We start from the raw sequence: 15,500 nt of genomic DNA, 5'->3' as shown, positions 1-15,500 counted from the left end.
TGAGCGAGCCGGAGGCTGCAGCTTCACTCTGAAGACTAAAACCTCTTCTCCTCTCTTCCCTCTCACCAAGAGTCCCTGGAGCTTCCCTTTCTGCCAGTTATTTCTCGTTTCTTCCATCTACAACCATCTTGTCCCTATCTCATCACCTCACATTCATTCATTCCACAAAGATTTATTAAGCACTGTCTCTGCAAGGCACCCACGCTTCACCACACCCTAGCCTGGCCTTCATCCTCACTTCTCTCTGAAACCGCCCTGGACAAAGGCACCTGTTTGTTGTTAGTTAGCCCATGCTCATGTTTGCAGGGCTCTCTCTCTGCAGCATCTAAGGGTGTTGATCTCTTTGTATTTCATGAAACATTCTCATCCTTTGCCCTCCTGGTTTTGCTCCTTCTTCTGATGCCTCCTTCTGGGTCTCTTTTTGTTCCTTGTCCTTTTTCTGCCTCTTCAATATTGATAATCCCAGAGTTACATTGTTAACCCCCCTTCTATTTTAATTGTACACACTCCTCTAGATGTCTTTTTAAGGCCTCAGCTATCATCTACCCTATAGAAAATCCAGGGGCCAAATTTCCAGTCCAGATCTCTCTTCTGAACTCCAGACATATTTAGTCAGTTGCTTGCACAATACAACCACCTGTTCCAGTTACTGTACTGTCTAACAAGTCATCCCAGAATTTAGTGGCATAAAACAACCATTGTTTGGTCAGGAACTCAGGGCACTGAAACGACAGCTGTTTCTGCTACATGATGTCTGGGGACTCAGCTGGGTACACTTAAAGGTTGGAGGGAGTTAACAACTGGTGGTTGGAATCATCCGGAAGCATCTCCACTCTTACATGGTTGGTGGTTGGTGTCTGCGATGATGTCACACGTCCATTGGCTGCAACCTCGTCTGAGACTGTCAGCGAGAGTACCTACAAAAAGCTTTTCCATGTGTTCTGGACTTCCTCACAACATGGCAAGCTCAGGGCCGTTGTACCTCTTCCATGGAGCTCAGGAATCCAAAGGTGGATGTCCCAGGACTTCCCTGGCGGTCCAGTGGTTAAGAATCTGCCTTCCAATGCAGAAGACACAGTTCAATTCCTCGTCAGGGAACTAAGATCCCACATGTAGTGTGGCAACTAAGCCACAATGCAACTACTAAGTCTGTCCACTCTGGAGCCCACATGCTCTAGAGCTCTCACCACAGCAACAGAGAAGCCAGCACACCATGGTGAAAGATCCTGCATGCAGAAACAAGACACCGCATGCTGCAACTAAGGCCCCTTGCTAGGTCACTTCAGTCGTGTCTGACTCTGTGCGACCCCATAGACGGCAGCCCACCAGGCTCCCCCATCCCTGGGATTCTCCAGGCAAGAACACTGGAGTGGGTTGCCATTTCCCTCCCCAATGCATGAAAGTGAAAAGTGAAAGTGAAGTCGCTCAGTCGTGTCTGACGACTCTTAGCAACCCATGGACTGCAGCCTACCAGTCTCCTCCGTCCATGGGATTTTCCAGGCAAAAGTAGTGGAGTGGGGTGCCATTGCCTTCTCCAAACTAAGGCCCCATATGGCCACAAATACATTAATTTTTTTTTAAGGTGGATGTCCCAGATAGCGATGCAGGAGCTGTGTTTTCCCTTTGTGACCTAGCCACAGAAAACACTCACTGTCACTTCCATCACTTTATATTGGTTACAAGTGGGGGGCTCACACTCCACCTGGTGACTGGGGAGCCGCCAGACTGTAGAAGAGCATCTAAGAGGTAAGAGGTATGGGTAAGGGTATGGTTTCAGCCCTCTCTGGAAAGTACTATCTGTCTCATCACTCCTCTCCACCCCCGGCCTCACACTCCGTCTGTACAGATATCTCACAAACTGCCTTTTCCTGCTATCTTCAGCCCCCACCACCGCTTGATTTGTTATCTTTCCAATTGTCCTTCCAGCAGCCTCATTTAGATGTCACTTCTTACAGATGTAAGTCTTTGAGAGACCCAGTGTCTACCACCTCATCTTGCTCTCCTCCCTGTTGGTCCCCTTCACTTACCCAAAAACTGGATGTGGGACAGGCACCTCTCAGGTTTGAACTCTGAGTCACTTCACCTGAGCTCAAAGCCTGGTTCTGCTGCTTGCTAATTGTGCAAACAGAAGCAGTTTGCTTAACTTCATAAAACTTTAGTTTCCACATTTATAAAATGAAGGAAATCTTATATTACCTTAAGGGCTGAGGATCAAATGTAATGGTGCAAGGATATTGGCTCATAGGTGCTTTAGTAAAAACTAGATATTAGCATAATCCTGAGAACAACTGCACGCGTCAAAGATTAAGAGCTAGTGTTGTAATGTAAATGTTTCCTCTCTAGATCTAAAGAGCTACATTGTTTTTAAAAATGCAGAGGATTTGGCAAATCTAATACAGTTATGTAAAGTTTAAAAATAAAATTAAATTAAAAAAAAATAAATAAATAAATAAATACCTATTCAAAAAAAAAAATGCAGAGGAAAAAATATAAACTTCTTGAACAACATTTAATAAGAGGTATCTATTGTCTATATTTTTGTACTTTATTGTTTTAATGGATATAATTAACATATATTCGCTTTTAGGACAGCCATTCTTAGCTGCAAGTATATAGGATGTTCCAAGTATACCTCATTATTTCTCACCAAACATATGCCTTTACCCCACTAATGTGAGAGAGAACTGATTGGTTTTAAAAGACAGAGGAGTGTTCGCTTCAGCAGCACATACACTAAAATTGGACCGATACAGAGAATATTAGCACAGCCCCCATGCAAGGATGACACACAAATTCATGAAGTGTTCCTTCTTTTAATAAAAAAAAAAATAATTCCTCCCCCACTCCCCCCAAAAAAGACACTGGACCTGGCTGGTGTCTCTCCAATGAAGGGCATCTCTCCTTCTGCATCCACCACTGAACCAAGGGGAGCAGCAATTCAGCATTACTTCCCACACAGGACTTTTCTTCCTCTTCCTGACTTCATTAACCCTCGTTCTTGCTGCAAGGTGTAATCTCCATGTGTGGTTTGGGAGATGAATACAGGGTTCCCCAACATTGTCCTTGGATAGGAAATAAACCCTGCTGAAGTGTTTGCAATGAAAGAAGCACATTCTTGGGTTGATTTGAAGGTGGTATTTTTGGTTTTGTGGGTTTTTTTTTTTTGGTTTGTTTCTGTTTTTGTTTGACTTCTTGAGTTTTTCTAACTGGCCAGGACGTTAGTATTTACACAATTTTTGTGGACGGGTTGTTTGTTTTATACATCACTATGCCAGGAAAGAAGCTTTCAGTGTTGTTTAAATGCCATATAATAAAATGGGCCAAAATTCCATCTGCATACCTGTTTGAGCCAAGTACAGGGAATAAACAGGAGTGGTTAGAAAACACGATAGGGGCATAGGTGTTGCCTGAGTACATTGATGGAGCCATTCAAAGAACAGAATGAGCTCTCCATGTGGGATTATTCAATCAGTGGTTTACACAATCAGAAAATTATAAGAAAGATTCAAAAGTCAGAAAACAGCTGGATTAATATATCCTCTTCCAAGATTTCATAAGAAACCATCCAGGAAGAACTCTGCCATAACTGCTGAACAGTACCCAGCTGTGTTGTCTCAGCACTAGAGGAGAAGAGACCTTACAGACCCATCTCTGTGGCTGAACATTTTATAATAGTGAGTAGTGGGATGTGGCCACAGAAAGAATAAAACCCAGAAAATGACATATTTTATAGCTGCTTGAATCTTCACCAATATGTAAAGAGAGACTACATGGTAGAATTCCCTGACTCTATTCTTTCAAATTCAGAATACACTCTCCATGCAACTAGAGATTATCACACTAAGTGAAGTCAGAAAAAGAAAGACAAATACCATATGATATCACTTACAGGTGGAACATAAAATATGACACAGTTCAACCTGTCTGTGAAACAGACACAGGATTGAGGACTTAGAGAACAGAGTAGTGGTTGTCAAGGGGGAGGAGGTTGGGGGAGGGGTGCAGTGGGAGGTTGGGTTAGCCGATGTGAGCTTTTATATCTAAAATGGATAAACAGCAAGGTCCTACTGATAGCACAGAGAACTATATTCAATATCCTATGATAAACCATGATGAATGGACTAGAAAAAGAATAGAAAAAATAATGCATATTATAACTGAATCACTTTGCTGTACAGCAATAATTAACACAAAATTGTACATTAACTATACGTCAATTTAAAAATTTAAAAAGAACAAAATGTAAGCTCTGTCACCAAAAGTGTGCATTTGTCGTTAGGTCCCTTCAGTATTCAGACTAGAAATGTGTTAATGGGTTAACAGAGGAGGCAAAGCAGATCGAAAAGAGTACACACCCAGGAAGTTAGGAAAACTGGGGGAGCAAGTACAGAGACATTCCAACCTCATCTGTTTAAAATATCCATCCTTGTAGGGAACAGTGTTTGGCAACCTGGGCCAGGACTCTGTGTGCCTTTTGTTCAGAGTAGAAAAGTTGGCTTCATACCTTAAACCAGGACCTACTGTGCCTAGGTATTAGCGTAAACGGTTTAACCCTGTTTAAAGTAGGGATATGGTCACAGAATTTCAAAGCCAAAGAGGAAGTAGCAAAACATTTAATTCAATTACTTTGTTTTATAGGTTTCAGTTTAAAAGTCACTTCCTCAAATAAGCCTTTTCTCTTTTCTGGACTAGATTAGGTCTGTAGTTGTATGGTCCACAGTATACTGTACTTTTACTTCCTAGTATTTAATATGACTATAATGAAACAGGGAATTGTGTAATAATTTGTGCAGTATCTCTACCCTCAATAATCTTTGTATTTTAAAAGGGAGAGGATTGTGCCTCTTTGCTAGCCCACATATCTCCACATCCTCAACAGAGCACTTAAAACTTAGTAAGTACTGACTAATATTTGCTTAATAAGCTAATTGAAAGCTAAGCTCAGATAAATTAAGAGAAAAATTAAGTGAATGTCACAGCCCCAACATTCATTCCCAGCCCCCAGTTCTGTGTTGCAGTTTGGGTGCAAAGAGGTAAAATGAAGGGGAATTTGGGAAGGCTGTCTATTACCCTGAGTTTTCTAAGAGTCTAAAAAATAACTAAGTATGAACATTTCATCTCACCCCATCTCACCATATTCCCCATGTTACTCATTCAATAAATATTTCTTGAGTGCCTAAGATGGTCAGACACAGTGAATGCTGCAGATACAAATAATGAGAAAAATGCAGACAAAGATGGTTCACTTCATTCTGTCTACCTGTATCCAATCTGCAGTAGCAGTTTGTAAATTTAAAATCTTTCACAAGTCAAAGCTAAGGTTTCATGTGGCCTTCTATGTTTAGGAATCCATAGAAACAGGTTTATGAAGCACTCAATAAAAAGATACTCTGACACAATCCCAGTAGGCAATAGAATAATCATTAGCAGGATTTTGGCTGGATACCCTATGTTGTAATAGGATATGCCCAACTGAATGCAGTTTTAGAGAAGAGCAAGGAGAGATAAAAAGGCCTCCTTAAATGAACGATGCAAAGAAAGAGAGGAAAACAATAGAATGGGAAAGACTGGAGATCTCTTCAAGAAAACTAGAGATATCAAGGGAACATTTCAAGCAAGGATGGGCATAATAAAGGACAGAAATAGTAAGGATGTAACAGAAGCAGAAGAGATTAAGAAGAGGTGGCCAGAAAACACTGAAGAACTATACAAAAAAAGGTCTTAAAGACAGGGATGACCATGATGGTGTGGTCACTCACCCAGAGCCAGACATCCTGGAGTGTGAGGCCAAGTGGGCCTTAGGAGACACTATTACAAACAAGTCTAGTGGAGGTGATTGAATTCCAACTGATCTATTTAAATTCCTAAAAGATGATGTTGTTAAAGTGCTACACTGAATGTGTCAGCAAATTTGGAACACTCAGCAGTGGCCACAGGACTGGAAAAAGTCAGTTTTCATTCCAATCCCAAAGAAGGAGAATGCCAAAGAATGTTCAAACTACCATAGAGTTGCACTTATTTCACATGCTATTAAGGTTATGCTCAAAATCCTTCAAGCTACTTTTAAGCAGCACATGAACTGAGAATTTCCAGATGTACAAGCTGGGTTTCAAACACCAGAGGAACCAGAGATCAAATTGCCAACATTCATTGGATCATGGAGAAAGCAAGGGAGTTCCAGAAAAACATCTGTTTCTGCTTCATTGCCTACACTAAAGCCTTTGACTGTGTGGATCCCAACAAATTGTGGGAAATTCTTAAAGAGATGGGAGTACCAGACCATCTTACCTGTCTCTTGAGAAACTTGTATGCAGGTCAAGAAGCAACATGTTTGTTAGAATCAAACATGGAACAACAGACTGGTTCAAAATTGGGAAAGGAGTACATCAAGGCTGTATATTGTCACCCTGCTTATTTAACTTCTGCACCAAGTACGTCATGCAAAATGCTGGGTTGGATGAATCACAAGCTGGAATCAAGATTGCTGGGAAAAATATCAACAACCTCAGATATGCAGATAATACCACTTTAATGGCAGAAACTGAAGAAAAACTAAAGAGCCTCTTAATGAGGGTGAAAGAAGAGAGTGAAAAAACTAGCTTGAAACTCAACGTGAAAATAACTAAGGTCATGGCATCTGGTCCCCTCACTTCATGCCAAATAAAAGGGGGAAAATTCGAACGAATGACAGATTTTCTTTTCTTGGGCTCCAAAATTGCTGCAGACAGTTACTACTGCAGCTATGAAATTAAAAGATGCTTACTCCTTGGAAGAAAAGTTATGACAAACCTAGAGAGCATATTGAAAAGCATACATATCACTTTGTCAACAAAGGTCCACATAGTTAAAGCTATGGTTTTTCCAATAGTCATGTATGAATATAAGAGTTGAACCATAAAGAAGGCTGAGGGCTGAAGAATTGATGCTTTTGAACTGTGGTGTTGTAGAAGACTCTTGAGACTTCCTTGGACAGAAGGAGATCAAATCAGTCAATCCTAAATAAAATCAACCCTGAATTGGAGGGACTGATGCTGAAGCCTAAGCTCCAATACTTTGACCACCTGATGTGAAGAGTCAACTCATTGGAAAAGACCCCAATGTTGGAAAGATTGAAGGCAAAGTGGCAGCAGAGGATGAGATAGATAGCATCACCAATCCGACTCAATGGACATGAATTTGAGCAAACTCTGGGTAATAGTGGAAGTCAGAGGAGCCTGGTATGTGGAAGTTAATGGGGTCACAAAGAGTCAAACATGACTGAAACAACAATAACAACAATTGGGTTACCCCCATAAGCAGAATTTGAGACAAGAATATGAGGGTAAGTAATTTGTTTGGGAGGTGACAACAGGAAGCATTGGTAATAGGGAATGAGACAGAGGGATAAGGCCAGTCAATGGTGCATTATCAAGTAAGACTCACTATGGGCAACTGGGACTTAATCCTACTAGGGAATTCTGGAAAACCATGTAGAACACATCTGAGTTTTTCTACCTGAAGAGGGATGAAATTGGAATATTTATGTTGGAACCCTCCCCCCGCACCCCCCCCGCCACCACTGCCCGCCATCATTGGCAGAAGACTGCTCCCAGGGGCAATATCTTCCCAGCAGTTCTGGCCTGCTTTCAGGCAAGGAAAGTCTACGATGCTCTTGGAATGGTCCTGGTGGTATAGACTGAAGAAAGGTATACAGAGGAGGTGCTGGTGGTGTTGACTCTACGTTTACCTCCAGTCAAAGTCCCAACATCCAAGAACCCAGCTCTGGTTTTCCGTCTTCACTCTCTCCTCCCCTGGCCATCCCAGTAGCCTTAGAGAGCGTGGCTAGCACCCGACATGAGAAAATAAGGCAAGCCTCTGTCCAGTGTGGGATTTACTGTGCCCAGTGGGTGACAAACGCTATGCAAGGTAAAGACAGCTTGAAAACAAAACACATACAGCCCACTATTCTCATACTCAGTCCCTGTATAGCAACACAAAGATAAATCTGAAATGCCTTTAAAATGTACACTGAATCACATCACTCTAAGAATAAATTCTTACCTGGAATCCCAGGAACCTGTTTGATCCGGCTCCAGGTAACTGCTCTGACTTCATCTCCTATGACTGTGTCCTCACTCTCTCTGCCCCATCCTCCCTGGCCTTCTTTCCCTTTGCTGTGCTTGAGCACAACAAATTTGCTCCTGCCGCAGAGTCACGCACTGATGCTTCCTCTGTCTAGAGCACTGCTCCCAGGTCCTCACATGGCTGCATACTTCTCACTTACATCAAGACTGCTCAAGTGTAACCTTTTCAGATAAGATATCCTTAACCATCTGCTAGTCACTACCTGTCTAATAACCCTGCTGTATGTTGTGTATAGGATGTACCGCTTTCAAAATTTTTCTTCTTGTTTATTTGATTATAGTTATTCTTCATACACATGCATGTGTGCTAAGTCACTTCAGTCCTGTCCATCTCTTTGCAACTCTATGGACTGTAGCCTGCCAGGACCCTCTGTCCATGGGATTCCTCAGGCAAGAATACTGGAATGGGTTGTCATGCCCTCCTCCAGGAAATCTTCCAAACTCAGGGATGGAACCCACGTCTTTTATGTCTCCTGCATTGACAGGCAGGTTCTTTACCACTAGTCCCACCTGGGAAGCCACATACACCCAAACTAGACTATAAGCTCCATGAAATCAGGGACCTTGCCATTTTTCCCCCTAAGTCTTCGGTGCCTAGATTAGCATCTGTTCATCCAGGAATATTTGTCTAATGTGATTTTGGCTTAGGTCACTCACTGTCCCTGTCCATGTACAAGAGAGAGTGAAAAACAACCCAGAGTGTAAAAATATCCCTACAGAAATCCTTTTTCTGACTTTTATCAGCTTCAACATTTTTCTTCAAAATCAGTTTGCTATATATTCATATTCCCTTTGACATAGATAATTTTTTATTCAGTAAAAAAGATCTCCACTTTCACCTCTTCATTCATCATAGTACTGGAAGTTCTGGGGAGAGCAACTAGAAAAGGAAAAAAATAAACATAAGGCATGCAAATTGGAAAGGAAGAAATAAAATTATCTGGCTGCAGACCACATGATCTTATACATAGAAAATCCCAAAGACTCCACAAAAAGTAAATAAGAAACAAATTGAGCAAATTTCAAGATACAAAATCAACATACAAAAACAAGCTACATTCCTATGTACTAACAATTAATGATCCCCAAAGAAAGTAATTCAATTTACAACTGCACGAAAAAGAGTAAAATACTTAAGAATATATATAACCAAGGGAGCAAAAGAAACTGTACACTGAAAACTACAAAATATTACCGAAATAAATTAAAGAAGACACAAGTAAGTGGAAAGACAACCTGTGTTCATTGATTGGAAGGCTTAATACTGTTAAGATATTAATATTACCCAAAACAATTTACAGGTTTAATACCATCTCTATCAAAATCCCCAAGTCATTTTTTGTAGAAATAGAAAAAAATCCATCTTAAAATTCATGTTGAATCTCAACAAACCCTGAAGAGCCAAAAATCTTGAAGAATAGCAAAGTTGGAAATCTCTAATTTCAAAGTTTATTACAAGGCTACTCCAGTATTCTTGCCTAGTGAATTCCATGGAGAGAGGAGCCTGGTGGGCTATAGTCCATGGGATTGCAAGAGTCAGACATGACTTAGTGACTAAACACCACCAGCACAAAGCTGCAGTAATTAAAACCGTGGTACTGGCATAAGACAGACATATGGATCAATGGAATAGAAAGCCCAGATAAAGCCCTCACATATGTGGTCAAGTGATTTTCCACAAGGGTTCCAAGACAATGCAATGGGGAAAAGCCACTGTCTCCAACAAATGGTTTTGGGAAAACGGGATGTCCATGTACAAAAGAATGAAGTTAGATGCTTACCTTATATCACATACAAAAGTTAACTCAAAATTGAACAAAGACTTAAACTAAGAGCTAAAGCTATAAACTCTGGAAAAGAACATAGGGGGAAAGTTTAACTGGATTTGACAATGATTTCATAAATATTACACCAAAGCACAGGCCACAAAAGAAAAAAAAAAGACTGGACTACACCAAAATTTAAAACTTCTGTGCCTCAAACAACATAATCAACAGAGTGAAACAGCAATCTAAGAATGGGAGAAAACATTTGCAAATTGTATGACTAACATATGACTTGCAAATCATATATCTGAAATCTTAATATCTAGAATGTCAACATAAAAAATAAAAACCAGATTTTAAAATGGGCAGAGGACTTGAATAGATATTTCTCCATATATATGATATATAAATGGCCAAAAGCATATGACAAGATGTTCAAACTAATCATTAAAGAAATATAATCAAACCTACAAAGACTGTTCTATACATCAGTGTCTCTTTTGCTGTCTTGTATACAGGGCACGATACTGTATGCTTGGGGCTGGTGCACCGGGACGACCCAGAGGGATGGTACAGGGAGGGAGGAGGGAGGAGGGTTCAGGATGGGGAACACGTGTATACCTGTGGCAGATTCATGTTGATATATGGCAAAACCAATACAATATTGTAAAATTTAAAAATAAAATAAAATTTTAAAAAAAGCCTACAAAGAGATACCCCATACTCATTAGAATGACTACTTTCAAAACATACAAAGACTGCTGATTAGGATGTATAAAAATTGAAATCCTTGTATACCATTGGTGGAAATGTAAAATGGTACAGCCACTATGGAAAAAATAGAGCAGTTTCTCAGAAAAATAAAAATAGAATTACCTATGATTCAGCAATTCCACTTCCAAATATACAACCAAGAGAATTGAAAGCAGAGCCTTGAAGAGACATTTATACATCCATGTTTATAGAAGCATCATTCACAATAGCCAAAAGGTGAAAGCAATCCAAGTGTTCACTGAAGGATGAATGGATAAACAAAATGTGGTATATACAGACAGAAGAATATTATTCAGTCTTAGGCAGGAAATTCTGACACATGCTACAACATGGATGGACCTTGATGTCATTATACTAAGTGAAATAAGCCAGTCACAAAAAGTCAAATACTGTATAATTCCACTTATATGAGGTACCTAGAGTAGTCAAATTCATGGATACATAAAGTAATATAGTGGTTGTCAGGGGCTCGTGAAATGGCAAAATGGGAGGTGTTGTTTAATGGGTATAGAGTTTGTTTTCCAAGATGAAAAAATTATAAGATTGATTATACAACAGTATGAATATACTTAACTATTAAACTGTCTGCTTAAAGTGGTAAAGGTGGTAAACCTCACAGTTTGTGTATTTTACTACTATTAAAATTTTTAATTAAAATTATTAGCCTCTTGATTCTTGATGGAGAAAAGAGTCTACCTAGAAAATAATTTAAACATACTATTAACTCAAGGTTAGAAAAAAATATGAAGGCATTCTTTAAAATTTCGTGGCCTCATTAAAATAAAAAAGACATCTATGGAGAGACTTATGTTTTCTACTTACATTCCAAATGTAACATCTACTAAAGCTTATCAGAACTCCAGTAGATCCAAAAGACTTCTGAACACTTATGCAAGCAAAACTGTGCACCTGAAGTGAATAGGGGAAAGGGAGCTGCACATAAGCTTACAAGACTCAGATCTAGATACTTCAGCTGGAGTTGGCATTAAATTGAAGAGCAGCATGTGACATAAGATAGAAGGGAACAAGTCCAAAGCTCAAAAATGTGACACTTTTCCACCATATACATAGTTGAATATATTTTGCAGCCAGAGCACTGCTCTGAGAGTCAGAGGCCTTGAGTTTTAGTTCCAACTCTGCCACAAAATATCTACCTGAGGTTAGATAAGCACTTCACCATGTCCTTTGTAAGTGAGAAATTAAAATCACTAAAGACAGTGCCCACTCGTCCTTAACATGCAGGAAAACATGTTAAGCACCTATTTAAAGCAAGTATCATTCATCTTGCTTGTTTATTCTTGAACTTGTAACAGAGTAGCAAAAAATAATCCAAATTCTGAAGTCTTCTAATAATCTCTGCTGCTGCTGCTGCTAAGTCGCTTCAGTCGTGTCCGACTCTGTGTGACCCCATAGACGGCAGCCCACCAGGCTTCCCCGTCCCTGGGATTCTCCAGGCAAGGACACTGGAGTGGGTTGCCATTTCCTTCTCCAATGTATGAAAGTGAAAAGTGAAAGTGAAGTCGCTCAGTCATGTCCGACTCTAGCGACCCCGTGGACTGCAGCCTAATAATCTCTAGAGAAACTTAAGATAAAACCCTTCCACCCCTGAACACTACTGCTATTACAAACTCGTTTTAAGCTGTGTGGTAGTAAACTAAAATCTACTGTCACAAAACACTATCTACACTCCCCATTGTATGTCCCTACTGAGAGTAATTATATCTGTATCCTGGAACTTGGAGGCCTCTGAACTATGGAATGAATCACTAATGGGGTCAAGTTCCTAGGAAAACTAATTTTCACTTGGGCAGATTTATTCCCAGAAACTGGAAGTAAAAAATAAATTTAAATGCATGTAGTTTATTCTGTTCCAGTCTCTGCTAAGCTGACTGCTGTGACAACATGATGCTCAAGCTCATTCTTAGAACACAAGTTTGGAAGGTTATGAGCAACCTAGACAGCATATTCAAAAGCAGAGACATTACTTTGCCAACAAAGGTCCGTCTAGTCAAGGCTATGGTTTTTCCAGTGGTCTGTATGGACATGAGAGTTGGACTATAAAGAAACCTGAGCGCAGAAGAATTGATGCTTTTGAACTGTGGTGTTGGAGAAGACTTTTGAGAGTCCCTTGGAGTGCAAGGAAATCCAACCAGTCCATCCTAAAGGAGATTACTCCTGGGTGTTCATTGGAAGGACTGATGTTGAGGCTGAAACTCCAATACTTTGGCCACCTGATGCGAAGAACTGACTCATTGGAACCCTGCTGCTGGGAAAGATTGAGGGCAGGAGGAGAAGGGGACGACAGAGGATGAGATGGTTGGATGGCATCATCAACTCGATGGACATGGGTTTGGGTGGACTCTGGGAGTTGGTGATGGACAGGGAGGCCTGGAGTGCTCCAGCTCATGGGGTCGCAAAGAGTCAGACACAACTGAGAGAAAGCAGTATGGAGATTTCTCAAAAAATTAAAAATAAAGCTACCACATGATCCAGCTTCCACTCCTGAGTATTTTTTAAACAGAAAACAGAAACACTAATTTGAAAAGATATGCATACCTCATTATTCATAAAAGCATTATTTAAAACAACCAAGATATTAAAGCAACCTAAATCCCCATTAATAGATAAATGGATAAAAAAGATGTGATATGTATTGGAATATTACTCAGCCATATGAAAGAATAAAGTTGTCATTTACAATATGGATGGACCTAGAGGGTAATAAGTGAAATAAGAGTGAAATAAGTCAGACAGAGAAAGACAAGTACTGTATCATTTCACTTATGTGTGGAATCTGAAAAATAAGGCAAATGAAAAAATATAACTAAATAGGAACAGAGTCATAGATACAGAGGAAAAATAGGTGGTTGCCAGAAGGGAGGATTTTGGGGGCAAGAAAAAAATAAGTGAGAGAGATTAAGAGGGGAAAACTTTCAATTACAAAACAAGTGATTTACAGGGATGAAATGTACCATGTAAGGAATATGGTCAATAATTATATAATATCTTTCTATGGTGACAGATGGTAACTAGATTTATCATTGTAATCTTTTAAAATATGTAGAAATGTTGAATCTCTATGTTGCATAAAAGGAACTAATACAGTACTGTAGGTTAATTATACTTCAAAAATAAACAAACATACTCATTGAAAAATAGACCAGATTTGTAGTTACTAGAGGCAGGAGATAACTGAAGGAGAAATTGGATGAAAGTAGTCAAAAGGTACCAACTTCCAGTTATAAAATAAATACTAGAGATGTAATGTACAATATGATAAAAAATAATTAACGTAACATATGAGAATAAATCCTAAGAGTTCTCATCACAAGGAAAAAGAGAACCTTTGTTATATTTCTTTAATTGTGTACATGTGAGATGATACATGTTCACTAAACTTACTGAGGTAATTATTTCATGATGTGTGTAAGTCAAATCATTATGCTGTAAACCTTAAACTTATACACTGCTGTATGCCAATTATATCCCAATAAAATTGGGGCAAATTTAAAAACAGAAACACTGCACAGAAAGGGCTCAGGAAGAAAATATGTATTTTTCTTTTCGTTTCTGACAAAAACAAATGTCATACCATGTTTTAGGGTCTTCGATGAACTTTTCATACACTTATTTCATTTAAACCTCACAAAAAGTATAGCTGGTATATTTTATCACGAAACTCAGACTTGGAGGGTTGTGGAGCTTGTCACAAATGGCAGAGCATGCAATGGCGGGGTGTGCGGGGCGTCCTGACCTGAGGTCACTAATGGGAGTTGAGATCTATCAAGTCCTCAGCTATTGTCTCTGATAACATTGCTGCAGGTCCAATCAGCCGTGTTTACTGAGTGCCTATGAAACATTATAGTAGAGAGTTACAAGCTGGTTTGATATCAGAAAGAACTAAGTTAGAATACGAGCTCTTGCTAACCTTGTAACTTGGGTCAGTTACTCTTTCATTCATTCACTCAAGAGTATTTACTCAGTCCTTTGTGCTACATTACTGCTCTAGACTCTGGGAACACCGCTACAAGTGAAACAGCCATGGACATCATTCTTGTAGAGCTTACAACCTAGAGGAAGAGACTACAAATAGAATTCATAATTAAAATAATTCCAGAAAATGACAACGTCCTCAAAGAAAGTGATACAGGGAAAGAAGACAGTGAATGGCTCTGAGGAGGAAAATACTAATTTAAATAGGATGGTCAGGAAAGGCCTCTTTTAAGAGATGGAATTTAATCTGCAACCTGACTGACAAAATCTGTCTATACATTTGAGCATCTGGGACCATGGGAATAGAAACTCCTGAGGCTCTAAGAAAAAATTAATTTGGGGTTGAAACAAAAAGAAGGCCCCCGAGACTAAAGCATAGTGAAGGAAGGAAAGAAAAAAGAGAAATAACATGGGCCATATTATGGAAGACACACCAGTCTAAGTAGGCAGGTTAAATTATTCTGATCTCAATGCTGCTGCTAAGTCACTTCAGTCATGTCCAACTCTGTGTGACCCCATAGACGGCAGCCCACCAGGCTCCCCCATCCCTGGGATTCTCCAGGTAAGAAAACTGGAGTGGGTTGCCATTTCCTTCTCCAATGGATGGAAGTGAAAAGTGAAAGGTAAGTCACTCAGTCGTGTCCAACTCTCAGCGACCCCATGGACTGCAGCCTACCAGGCTCCTCAGTCCACGGGATTTTCCAGGCAAGAGTACTGGAGTGGGGTGCCATCACCTTCTCCCTCTGATCTCAGTAGGAAGTCACTAAATTTTTAAGCAGGAGAGTAACATTCACTGATTTGTATTAATTGCTTATAATTCATTTCAGGGTTTCCCTGGAGACTC

The 15,500-nt window shown here is 39.8% G+C and overlaps 1 non-coding gene across 1 annotated transcript; it reads left to right on the top strand.

The window, feature by feature from the left end:
• The first annotated feature begins 2,709 nt into the window (after positions 1-2,709).
• Positions 2,710-2,816, top strand: LOC129629389 (U6 spliceosomal RNA). Its single transcript, XR_008703220.1, has one exon. It is a non-coding gene; the product is annotated as a U6 spliceosomal RNA (small nuclear RNA).
• Positions 2,817-15,500: the final 12,684 nt, after the last annotated feature.

Source organism: Bubalus kerabau, chromosome 15, assembly GCF_029407905.1.
Source record: "Bubalus kerabau isolate K-KA32 ecotype Philippines breed swamp buffalo chromosome 15, PCC_UOA_SB_1v2, whole genome shotgun sequence".
Taxonomy (NCBI): Eukaryota; Metazoa; Chordata; class Mammalia; order Artiodactyla; family Bovidae; genus Bubalus; species Bubalus kerabau.
This window is presented reverse-complemented; position numbering and strand designations above follow the sequence as displayed.